Source organism: Pan paniscus, chromosome 16, assembly GCF_029289425.2.
Source record: "Pan paniscus chromosome 16, NHGRI_mPanPan1-v2.0_pri, whole genome shotgun sequence".
NCBI classification, from domain to species: domain Eukaryota; kingdom Metazoa; phylum Chordata; class Mammalia; order Primates; family Hominidae; genus Pan; species Pan paniscus.
Genome location: NC_073265.2, coordinates 81348583 through 81360905, shown reverse-complemented (window position 1 = coordinate 81360905; position 12323 = coordinate 81348583).

The window sequence follows — 12323 nt, the reverse complement described above, 5'->3', positions numbered from 1 at the left end:
ATTGTAAACAAAGATATTTGACCAATAAGAGATAGACAAGTTTAAGAAGTGATGCTGGCCTCAGGATACTGGATGGCAGGCAAGTCAAGACTGGCATTTCTGGAACAGTCTATTTTCTACTATGTACGATCCATGATGTATAATGAACACATTTCATGTGTATGTCACTTTAATTCTGTTATAATAGGAAAATGTAGCTCAGGAGAGGATAGCTCTGAGGAAAAAGGCCCTTTTTTATTGTACTGTCCCTGCTTCTTAACAAATAAATGATTTTCTTATACATTTAAAAATTATCTTCCAATGACATTAAATTGTACTTCTAAATAGGGAGAAAAATGTACAAAAAGCAATGGCTTATTTTGCTGTCTACCCTACAGAAAAATCAGGCCATATTAGAAATTCCACTGCTGACCTTACCTTAGCAGCTGTGTTACTGAAAGCCATTCAACTAATACCGTTTTTCAAAATTTAGATTTATGCATCAGTAAAGCAGATGCCAAATACATTTCTACTGCTTTCATAATGCCTGATGAGATCATATCACAGCTTTTTAGATTGGGTTTAGCTTGATTTTTTAAAGAAACAATGGCTAAATAGACATCTTTCTCTGTATTAGTGGTTTTTCTTTCATCATTTCTTAATGTATCTTTGGTATCAAAATGGATTCATGTCTGTACTTCAGAGATTCAATGTTTGCTTGAAGGTAAATAGGTGATAGGCTCAGTCTGTGATATGCGTTAAATGTGAGAGATGATGGAAAACTCATCTGAGGTCATCTGGGTTGATGGTCTTGAGTGTCAGGTCAGCATGAAAGGTCTCTACCCTCCTTCCAGAGTTTGTTGCCAGAATGTGGTGTCATGAACACAGTTGGACGAGCCACAGCGGTAATGGGGCAAGATAAACAAAGAGGATGAAAAGAGAAGGGAGGTTGCATATTGAGATTGGTGGTAAGGAAAGCCAGCGATACACAAGGAAAGTATAAAACGCAGTCAGGATGAGCAACTCTGTACTTTGCCCAAGAGAGAATTAGTGGTTGAAATCCTTTATGTCAGTATTGCAGAGGTGGATGTCAAGAGACGAAGGTGGAAAGGTTCCTCTCCTCCAATGAATAGCATGGCAGAAACTGTCAATTAAGCATCAACATCTTTTTTTATCTTCTTGGTAAGTAAAAATACCTCAGATATTAGCCAGACACTTGGATGCTCAGAATCAGACCACACTTTCCAGACTCCCTTGCAGCTAGGTGCAAGAATGACTGCATTCTATCAGAACATAAGCAGAAGTAGTGTGTGCAATTTTCAGGAAATGATGTAGAGGGGGAAAAGTCTTGCTCTTCTCTTAGAATTTTCTCTTTGAAATGCAGATGTGATGGACAGAAAGGATTAGTCATCTTAGAGCACACACTGAAAGCTCTCAGTTGACAGCAGAACTATGAGTTAGAAGGATCTAGTTCTGCGCTGCCTAAATTTTTATGAGAAGGAAATACATTTCTTTTTTTCCTCTTGAACTTATTTTATTTATTTGCTTACTTTTTCATTAAATATTTTTTTACAGCCATTTTAGGTTCTCAGCAAAATGAGGAGGAAAGTGTAGAGATATCCTATATATCCTCTGTCCCACACATACATAGCCTCCCCTATTATTAACACCAACCATCAGACTGGTACATTTGTTACAACTGATGAACCTACACTGACACATCATCACCCAAAGTCCACGGCTTACATTAGAGTTCACTCTTAGTATATACTCTAGGGATCTGGACAAATGTCTAATGATATGTATTAACTATTATAGTATCATACAGAGTATTTTCACAGCCCTAAAAATCCTCCATGTTCTACCTATTCATCACTCTTTTGCCCACAATCCCTGACAACCACTGATCTTTTTACTGTCTTCATAATTTTGCTTTTTCCAGAATGTCATATAATTGGAAACACATAGTAGGTAGCCTTTTCAGATTGGCTCCTTTCACTGAGTAATATGCATTTAAATTTCCTTCATGTCTTTCCATGGCTTGATAGCTCATTTTCTTTTTGGCACTGAAAAATGTTCCATTACCTAATGTACCACAGTTTGTTTATCCATCTGCCCATGAAGGACATCTTGGTTGCTTCTGAGTTTTGGCAATTATAAATGAAGCTTCTATACACATCCTTCAGGTAATATCAAAGAGTATGATTGTTTGATCATATGGTTAGGATATAATTAGTTGTTGTTATTGTTTTTCCTGAGGCCAGGTCTCAGTCTGTTGCCCAGGCTGGGATGCTATGGCATAGTCTCAGCTCACTGCAGCTTCAACTTCCCAGGCTCAAGTGATCCTCCTGCCTCACCCTCCCAAGTACCTTGGACTACAGGTGCATGCCACCACACCTGGCTAATTTTTGTATTGTTTGTAGAGGTGAGGTTTCACTATGTTGCCCAGGCTGGTCTTGAACCCCTGAGCTCAAGCAATCTGCCTGCCTTGGCCTTCTAAAGTGCTGGGATTACAGGCATGAGCCACTGCATGTGGCAGGATATTACTCATTTTGCAAGAAACTGCCAAATGTTTTCCAAAAGCTGGACCATTTTGCATTTCCACCAGCAATAAATGAGAGTTCCTGTCATTCCACATCCTTGTCAGCATTTGGTCTTGTCAGTGTTCTGGACTTTGGCCATTCTAATAGGTATGTAGTGGTTTCTCATTGTTGTTCTAATTTGGATTTTCCTGATGACATATGATGTGAAGCATGTTTTGTCATGGTTATTTGTCATCTGTATATCTTCTTTGGTGAGGTGTTTGTTAAGCTCTTCGACCCATTTTTAAAATTGGGTTGCTTGGTTTTTTATCGTTGAGTCTTAAGAGTTCTTTGGGTTGGTCATGGTGGCTCATGCCTGTAATCCCAGCACTTTCAGAGGCTGAGGCAGGTGGATCACCTGAGGTCAGGAGTTTGAGACCAGCCTGACCAAGATGGTGAAACCTTGTCTCTACTAAACATACAAAAATTAGCTGGGCATGGTGGTATGTGCCTGTAGTCCCAGCTACACAGGAGGCTGAGGCAGGAGAATTGCTTGAACCTGGGAGGCAGAGGTTGCAGTGAGCTGAGATTGCACCACTGCACTCCAGCCTGGGCGACAGAGTGAGAATCCATCTCAAAAAAAAAAAAAAAAAGAGTTATTTGTATATTTTTTCAGATATGTCTTTTGCAAATATTTTTACTCATTCTGTGGCTTGTCTTTTCATTCTCTTGAAGTGTCTTTTGCAGAGAAAAAATTTTAATTTTAAAGAAGTCCAGGCTGGGCGTGGTGGCTCACGCCTGTAATCCCAGCACTTTGGGAGGCTGAAGAGGGTGGATCACGAAGTCAGGAGATCGAGACCATCCTGGACAATGTGGTGAAATCCTGTCTTTATTAAAATACAAAAAATTAGCCAGGCATGATGGCGCGTGTCCGTAGTCCCAGCTACTCAGGAGGCTGAGGCAGGGGAATCGCCTGAACCCGGGAGGTGGAGGTTGCAGTGAGCTGAGATCGTGCCACTGCACTGCAACCTGGCCACAGAGTGAGACTGTTTCAAAAAAAAAAAAAAAAAAAAAAAGAAGTCCAGCTTACTCTTTTTTTCATGGACTGTGCTTTCGGTGTTATATTTGAAAAGTCATTGCCAACCCAGAGGTCATTTAGATTTTCTCGTGTATTATTTTCTAGAAGCTTTAGTTTTGCATTTTACATTTAGGTCTGTGATTCATTTTGAGTTAATTTTTGTGAAGGGTGTCTTTATCCCTGATATCTTTATTTGTTTTGAAGTCTGCTTTGTCTGAAATTAACATAGGTACTTCTGCTTTCTCTTGATTAGTGTTAGCATGGTATGTATTTCTTCATACATTTACTTTTAATCTATATGAGTTTTTACATTTAAAGTGGGTTTCTTGTAGCTAACATTTATAGTTGAGTCTTGGTTTTTGATCCGCTCTGACAATCTCTGTCTTTTAATTGGTGCATTGAGACCATTGATATTCAGAGTGATTATTGATATAGTTGGATTCACACCCACCATATTTGTTCCTGTTTTCTATTTGTTGCCCTGTCATTTTTTCCTTTTTTTTTTGGTCTTCCATTCTTTTTCTGCCTTTTTGGTTTTAATTGAGCATTTTATATCATTCTATTTTCTCTCCTTTCTTAGCATATTTAGTATACTTTTTAAAAAATGATTTTCCTTTAATGGCTCTTAGAGTTTACAATAAATACTTACAACTAATCCAAGCCTACTTTCAAATAACACTGTGCAACTTTTATGGGCAGTGTGAATACTGTATAGTAAAAACCTAACCTCAATTCCTTCCTCTTATCCTTGGTATTATTACTGTTATTCATTTCACTTATACATAAGCATGCATAAACATATATATATATGTATATATGTATATATATGTATACACACACACACACACACACACACACACAAGGTATATAGATGCTCCTCAACTTACAAGGGAGTTATGTTCCAGTAGACTCATCACTTTGCATTTAATAACCTGATAAATCCATTATGATGCTGAAAAATCATGATAGAACCATCATGACTATCTGTACAAGTAACCACACAAAATCAAATACATTGTTGCATTAATATTTAGATCAAACTGTTTTCTGTTAGATCTGTTAAGAATAAAAGAAAAAAGTTTTTATTTTAGCTTTGTGTATTCCTTCTTTGATGATGCTATTCCTTTTTTTAAATGTAGATCCAAATTTCTGACCCATATTATTTTCCTTCTCTCTAAAGATCTTCTTTTAACATTTTTTGCAAGGCAGGTCTCCTGGCAATGAATTCCCTCAAGTTTTTTGTCTGAGAAAGTCTTTCTTTTTTCTTCACTTTTGAAGGTTAATTTTGCGGGTCACAGAATTCTAGGTTGCTGTTTTTTTTTTTTTTTTTTCTCAAAGCACTTTAAATATTCCACTTCGTTCCCTTTTTGTTTGTGTGGTTTCTGAGGAAAAGTCAGATGTAATTCTTATTTTTGCTTCTGTATAAGTAAAGTATTTTTTTCTTCTCGCTTCTTTTAAGACTTTTTCTTTACTTTTGAATTTCTATGGTTTGAAAATGATTTGCCTGGGTGTAATTTTTTTGAAATTTATTCTGCTTGGTGTTCTCTGAGCTTCCTGGCTCTGTGGTTTGGTGTCTGATATTAACTTGGGGAAAACTCTCAGTCATTATTGTTTCAAATATTTCTTCTATTCCTTTTTCTCTTTTTTCTCCTTCTGGTATTCCCATTCTGCATATTTACATTTTTTGAAATTGTCCCACAGTTCTTGAATCTTCTATTCTGTTTTTCCAGTCTTCCTTCTCTTTCCTTTTCAGTTTTGGAGGTTTCTATTGATATATCCTCAAGTTTAGAAATTCTTTTCTCAGCCATGTCCAGTCTCCTAATTAGCTCCTCAAAGGTGTTCTTCATTTCTGTTACAGTGTCTTATATCTCTAGCGTTTCTTTTTGTTTCTTTCTTACGATTTCTGTCTCTTTGCTTACCTTGTCCATGTGTTCCTGCATTCAGCCTACTTTATCCATTACACCCTCTAGCACACTAATCATAATTGTCTTAAATTTCTGTCTGCTAATTCCTACATCTTGCCATGTCTAGTTCTCTTGCTTGCTCTGTCTCTTCAAACTGTGTTTTTTGCCTTTTAGTATGCCTTGTACTGTTTTCTGGATAGCTGGACAGGATGTACTGGGTAAAGAGAACTGCTAGAAATAGGCCTTCATAACATGGTGGTAAGGTATTGGGGGAGCATTTTACAGTCCTGTGATTAGGTCCGAGTCTTTCAATGGGCCTGTGCCCCTGGGCTGTGAACCTCAAGTGCTCCTCAGTTCCTCCCCCAGCCCCATCTCCTTTATTTGGGACAGGATTGCTAGTATGTCCCTTTCCCCAACTCAGTTAAGCTCTGATAAAACATCAGCAAGTTAGACTGTGGTTAACTAGTTTCTGGCGAGGGCAGGCCTTGTTTGGCTGGACTGGATAGACTGCTCTGTAGTATTAGGTTTTGCATTACTTTTTTTTGTGTTGCTTGTTTGTTTGTTTTTGAGACAGAGTCTCACTCTTATCGCCCAGGCTGGAGTGCAATGCGTGATCTTGGCTCACTGCAACCTCTGCCTTCCGGGTTCAAGCGATTCTCCTGCCTCAGCCTCCAGAATAGCTGGGATTACAGGTGCTTGTCACCATGCCCAGCTAATTTTTGTATTTTTAGTTATCTACTAAAATTAGTAGATAACTAATTAGTAGATAACTAAAACTAGAAAAATTAGCCAGGTGTGATGGCACGCGCCTGTAGTCCCAGCTACTCGGGAGACTGAGGCTGGAGAATCTCTTGAACCTGGGAGGCAGAGGTTGCAGTAAGCTGAGATTGGGCCATTGCACTCCCGACTGGGTAACAGAGCGCTACTTCGTCAAAAAAAAAAAAAAGAAAAAAAGAAAAAAAGAAAAAGAAAAAAAAAGAAAAGATAACCTTTATCCACACACATGTGAAAAAATTATATTTCAGATATCAGTCTGAATAATTATTGTTGAGTGTAAGATTAAAGCAAACGGCATTAAAGTGTGACCAGTATATCTGTATCTCTAAGAGTGTTTTTAAATTTCAACAGAAGCTCCTGACTCAAATAGATCTTCATTTGATGAACTATATTGGTGATATATGTATTGACTGGTGAGTTCTTGATTATTTCTGGTCTACTCTGAAAGCTGTGACTCCACTGGTCCTCAGTACCGTATTTGTAGGCTGCCTTTTTTAAATGTTCCTGAAGCTACAAATATATAAAATTGATGATATTATTCATTCACTCAGTAAGTGTTTATTCGGCTCCTACTGTGTGGGTGGAACGCCGCTATGCTAGGTTCTGGGAATAAACTGAAACTGACAGTCATGGTTCCTGTCTTTATGGACTTTACAGTCTATAGGAAGTCACAGGAAAAACCATCAGCCGGACCCTTGAAACACTCAGAGGATTGTTAGTTAATCCTGTTTAGTTAACAGGATTTGGGTGATGTATTGTTAATCACTGAGCTGAAAGGAAATTTAAGAGATCCAGACTGATAGTTACCTTTGTATTCTGCTATTATTTCTATGGGATCACCTTATGACCATCGTAGGATATTACATCTTATTGAATTCTCTTATCTTTTTTCTAAGAAATTGTTCTTAGGTAGGTTACAAGAATGTTCTGTTGTGCTCAGGTAAGGGAATTTTTAAAAAGCAATCATGCAATTATTTTAATGAATTGTAGGAAATACAAGCACCTGATAAGAAATTCTATGTTTCATTTAAATTAACGAAGCTGTTCTTGCAGTATACCATGTGGTGCAAATGTTTTTCTTCAAACCACTATACTTGGTCTTCCCAATAAATATAACATTTTTTAATTGTTGTATTTTGGTTCTTAGTTTTGGAAAAACCAAAACATCATACCAACATGGCATTATTTTTATGCATCGAATATTAAGGTATTCAATAATTGCATTTAAAAAAATTCCAAATATTTTCCATTTCATTCCAATTTATGATAAGCAAATTAGGTAAGAAAAAAATTAATGCACCCACCTAAAACGCTTTAAACAATTCTTTCTTTTTGATTATCTTTTGGTAATAAAGATGATAAAAATAGTCAGAATTCCAATATTAATCTTACTTCAGGGAAAAAAAAAAGGAGACTCTGTTGAGTGGTTGAATGGCATACTTTTTTTTTTTTTTTTTTCGGGATGCTTTTTGTTACATCTCTTTCTAGCTCTTTTCTCATTATCTGCCTGGGAAATCCTGGCCATCTTCAGGACTCAGATCAAGCATTAGCTCCTCTACAAAACCTTTGCAATGCCTCTTCTTCCTGGGCAGAGCTGGTGTCTCCAAGCTCTGCAGTTCTGTAGCACTTCATTATAGCACTTCCTATGCTGAACTGTAATTATTTGTTTACTCTCCTGTCTCTCCCGTTAGACCTTGCCATTCCCAAAAGCACATACTATGTCAGATTCATCTTTGTATCCTCTGCTTTGGAAACACTGCCTGACACTCATCAGGGCTCAGTAAGTGTTGGATAAACAAGTTAATATGCAAAGAACCTGATAGGAAACCAACACTGAAGAGTTTGCTCAGGACTCTTGGGTATCATTTGAGATCAGCTATGTCAATATGTGGTTCAGTTCCTGGGTGTATAAGCATTACCTAATTTAATCCTCATTACAACCCAGGGAAGCAAGCACTGTTACTCTTGATTTACCAATGAAGAGACTGATGCTTGCAGCGGTTACGGAGCTCACCTATATTGGAAATCGCAGCTCCATGTAGAGAATCATTCTCAATCAACAACAGCTGTTATTATCAGCACATGGAAGAGGAAGAGGCCTTATTCTGGGTTGTTCCAGAAACCAAAATGAGAATTGGCATATGGACTTCAACTTGTTGATTTTAGCTCAAGAAAAACATTAATTACACGTTTAGAACTGTCCAGCAGTGAAACAGCTTCTGTGAAAACCTAGAAAACTCTCTGTCCTTTGACATATTCACACTCATGCTGGGAAGGTGTTTCAGGGAATCCGGCGCTGAAATTTTCTCACTGGATGGGATGGGAGACAAGACTGAATGGCATGTGCCAATCCATGGCTGCTGGTTGATTCCTCCACCTAGGGGCCCCTACCTAGAATATGCATGCCCCAACAACTACACCACTCTCTGGCCTCTCGCCCAGCTTTATTCTCTTTCATAGCACACGTCACTACTTGTAGTAATAGCATGTTCTTTCTTTATTTGTTATTTTTAGTTTCTATTTTTTGCTGCCATCCAAACCAAAATGAAAAGTCCTTGAGGACAGGGACTGGGTCCTGTTCACCACTGAGTCCTCAGTAGAAGCTGGCTCTCACAGGGGCTTGGCAAATATTTGTTGAACGAATCAATGTCAAATATCCCACTTACATGCTCAAATCTAGATGTGGACTTAGAAACACATCTGTTCTCTTACATCCTCCTTGCTCCTTCAACCAGCTTCCTTCATTCTTCTCTGCTACCCTTGTTCCCCCAGCCAGCCACTCTTCAGATGATTTGGTGATCCCTGTAAGGAGACATTCCTCTGAAAGAGTTCCCTTGCGCTTCTGTGAAGGACCTAAGACCTACTGCCAGCAGTGCTGGGGAATTCCACAGTGTGTGGTATTCTCCTCACTTCTCAGGCCATTTGCCGTTCCCAGGCACATATGGAAATCCCTTAATGATCAACATTGGTGTGACAGTGCATACTCTAATCCAGCGTTTCAAGCACAGCAGAAAGAAGGAAAAGAAGTAGATCCTTCCCTTTAGAAGAACGAAGTCAAATAAATGGGAAGAAAATATGGCCGGGCGCGGTGGCTCACGCCTGTAATCCCAGCACTTTGGGAGGCCGAGGTGGGCGGATCACGAGGTCAGGAGATCGAGACCATCTTGGCTAACACGGTGAAACCCCGTCTCTACTAAAAATACAAAAAATTAGCCGGGCGTGGTGGCGGGCACCTGTAGTCTCAGCTACTCGGGAGGCTGAGGCAGGAGAATGGCGTGAACCCAGGAGGTGGAGCTTGCAGTGAGCCGAGATCGCGCCATTGCACTCCAGCCTGGGCAACAGAGCGAGACTCCATCTCAAAAATACATACATACATACATACATACATACATACATAAAAATCTATTATAGGGGACTATTATATCCCACTCCTAATGTTTCCCTCCGTGTGGAGGAATTTCCATTAGAGAAATGCTCCTGGCCTCTCTCGTCTTTCTGGCTTACTTATCCCTGAAAGAAGGGGAGTGGCTTTTTCTGAGAAGTGCATTTGAGAGAAAGGACCCTCCCTCCCTCCCTTCCTCCCTCCCTCCCTCCCTCCCTTCCTTCCTTCCTTCCTTCCTTCCTTCCTTCCTTCCTTCCTTCCTTCCTTCCCTCCTTCCTTCCTTCCTCTTTTCTTCTGAGAGGAAACCTGTGCTTTAGTTTGCTGTCTGCCAAATGGTTAGTTTAGCAGTCAAGACTGCTTCTTTCGATGGGGAGACCTGATGTTTTCTATTGCTACCTACAACTGGGTGGGTATTTCTGATTCATGGTGGGGATGCAGTTTTAGGAACATGTTACCATTTTCCATCTAAGCTGTGCCCATTCATTGGGTCTTTATCAATAACAAAGAAAAATTTTTAAACTTTATTGTTTCTCTGCCTTTTGTCTCTCTTTTAGCGGGTTCTAAACTTGGGTGGTAAGAAGAGGTGAAATTTTAACCCCTTAAGAGCTCAATAAAATAGAAAAGTAGGATCATATTATGGTTGAAATCTTCTCTCTCATCCAGGTAGTGTGTGATAGAGGAGTTGGGCTTCCCACAGATTCTCCTCTCAGGTCCAGGAAAATGATGGTTTCCCCATGTCTGTTTATCACTGCATGAGTGAGTTGGGGATTTATTGAATATAGGGTACTGAGGGCCCCAGGACATCTCCTGAGATCTGAGTGAAAAGACCCAGGTGATAGGTACAAGATGTTATTCTCCAAGGAGGTTGCAAATCACTGCTCTCCTCATCCCCAAGTATGGCCTGAAAATGCCTAAGTCTCTCTTTGAATTCCTGACAAGAATTTCCTGGGACCTCTTGCATCTGGCTAATAGCAGGTTTTTTTTTTTTTTCTAGTTCTCTTGTTATATGTCTGCCCCTTCTCAAAAATGAGACTATATAGGAGTGAATTCCACTGCCATCAGCCTAGTCATTTTGCATTTGTGATTAGATTCCAAAGAAAAGCTAAATTCTAGTGTGTTCTAGGTTTGATTCACAACCACAAATGACATTTTAACTGTCATTAAACTTTCAGAATAAAGACAATGACAATCATCTCAGATAATAATCCTATTCTTCCATCAGTCACTTGGTCAAGATGAGTATCTACAGAACTTCCTTCTGTCCTTTGTCTTTCAACTTGATTTCTAGTCTCTTTCTAAATCTTTATCCCCTACTGCATTTAATGCTTGGAACTTGGGAGACTCCATAGACACGAATTAACTTGCTTTAGTCTGCTTTCCTCTTGTCGCTTCCTATTTAACAGAGTTCCCAGCTCCTGATCACTTCGGCTGTCACATACTTCTTACCACTTTTGTTAAACACTCTTTCCTCCTTATGCTGGAATCTCAACACTGGAAGCATAGGTGAAACCTATAGATAGATAATTGATTATTCCTGCCCCACAACAATAAGAATAAATGCTAGAAGCAATGGGATTAATAAGGAGTGGAAGATACAATTCATTGAGCTTTACGCTTATAATTTATTCTCCTTTTTGGGTGTACTTTAATCAATGAGCATATGGATTGAAGTTAGTTTATTAACTATTATTTTGTTAGTTCATTTTTAAGGCAGTGAACAGACTGTTAACAACAGGACTGAGCTCTGGGCTAGGAGGCCGTGATTCACTGGAAAGATCAGAGCCTGTCTGAGAAACAGGGCAGTAAACAGAAAGCTCAGTGATGTATGAGTGCTGAAGACTTTTTTGTTAAGATGCACAGGTGAGACATTTTTCTTCACTGCTCTTCATTCTTTGAGCCTGCCTAACATGATAAAGGCAGGGGTCTTGATAATCCTCAGAGAAGAGAGCAGGCCAGTTGACATGGTGTCTTCTGGCTTGAGGCACAAACAGTTCTCAGGGGTGGGTTTTCTCATTAATGGGCTGGCGGGTCAAGGTGCTGTGGATTCGATGCTATCCTGTGCAATGTTCGCAACCCTCCTGTGGAGGAAGTATTAGGCCTCTCTATACAGAGGAAGAAAGGGAGACAGAGGGGACAAAGTAACTTGCAAATGTCAAACGGCTGTGAATGACAGGACTTGAATGAGGTCCATCATTTCTAAGCCCAGAAGCTTCACTCCATTATCACACTGCTTTCACCGGATCCCACGACTTCTTGTGGTTCCCTTATTCATCGTTGATTCATTTCATCCACCACTGTAGTCTCCTTGCCCTCTAGAAGGTCACAATCTGGTACCTGACAGTAGTGAGTCAAGCAACCAGCTCGGGTGGGGGAGGCTGAGACCTCACAGCATGCTGGGAGTGCTGGCTGCGGCACCAAAACACTTATCCATGCTGGTTTTATTTCTTCCAGGAGGAAGACAGAGAATCTAGGAATGTGCCAGGGATGATTTCTCATCCCAAAGCCCTGGGAGAAATCCCATCTCTGGGCAAGAAGAGAATCTGAACGCAAATGGATGAAGATGCTAATGAGGCTCAGATGATGAGAGCACACTAGGCTCACAGCATGCTGACAAATCCAGAAACAGGCTATGCTTCCCTCCCGCCTTCTTAAGACTTCAGCTAAGACACTGCACATGCCCG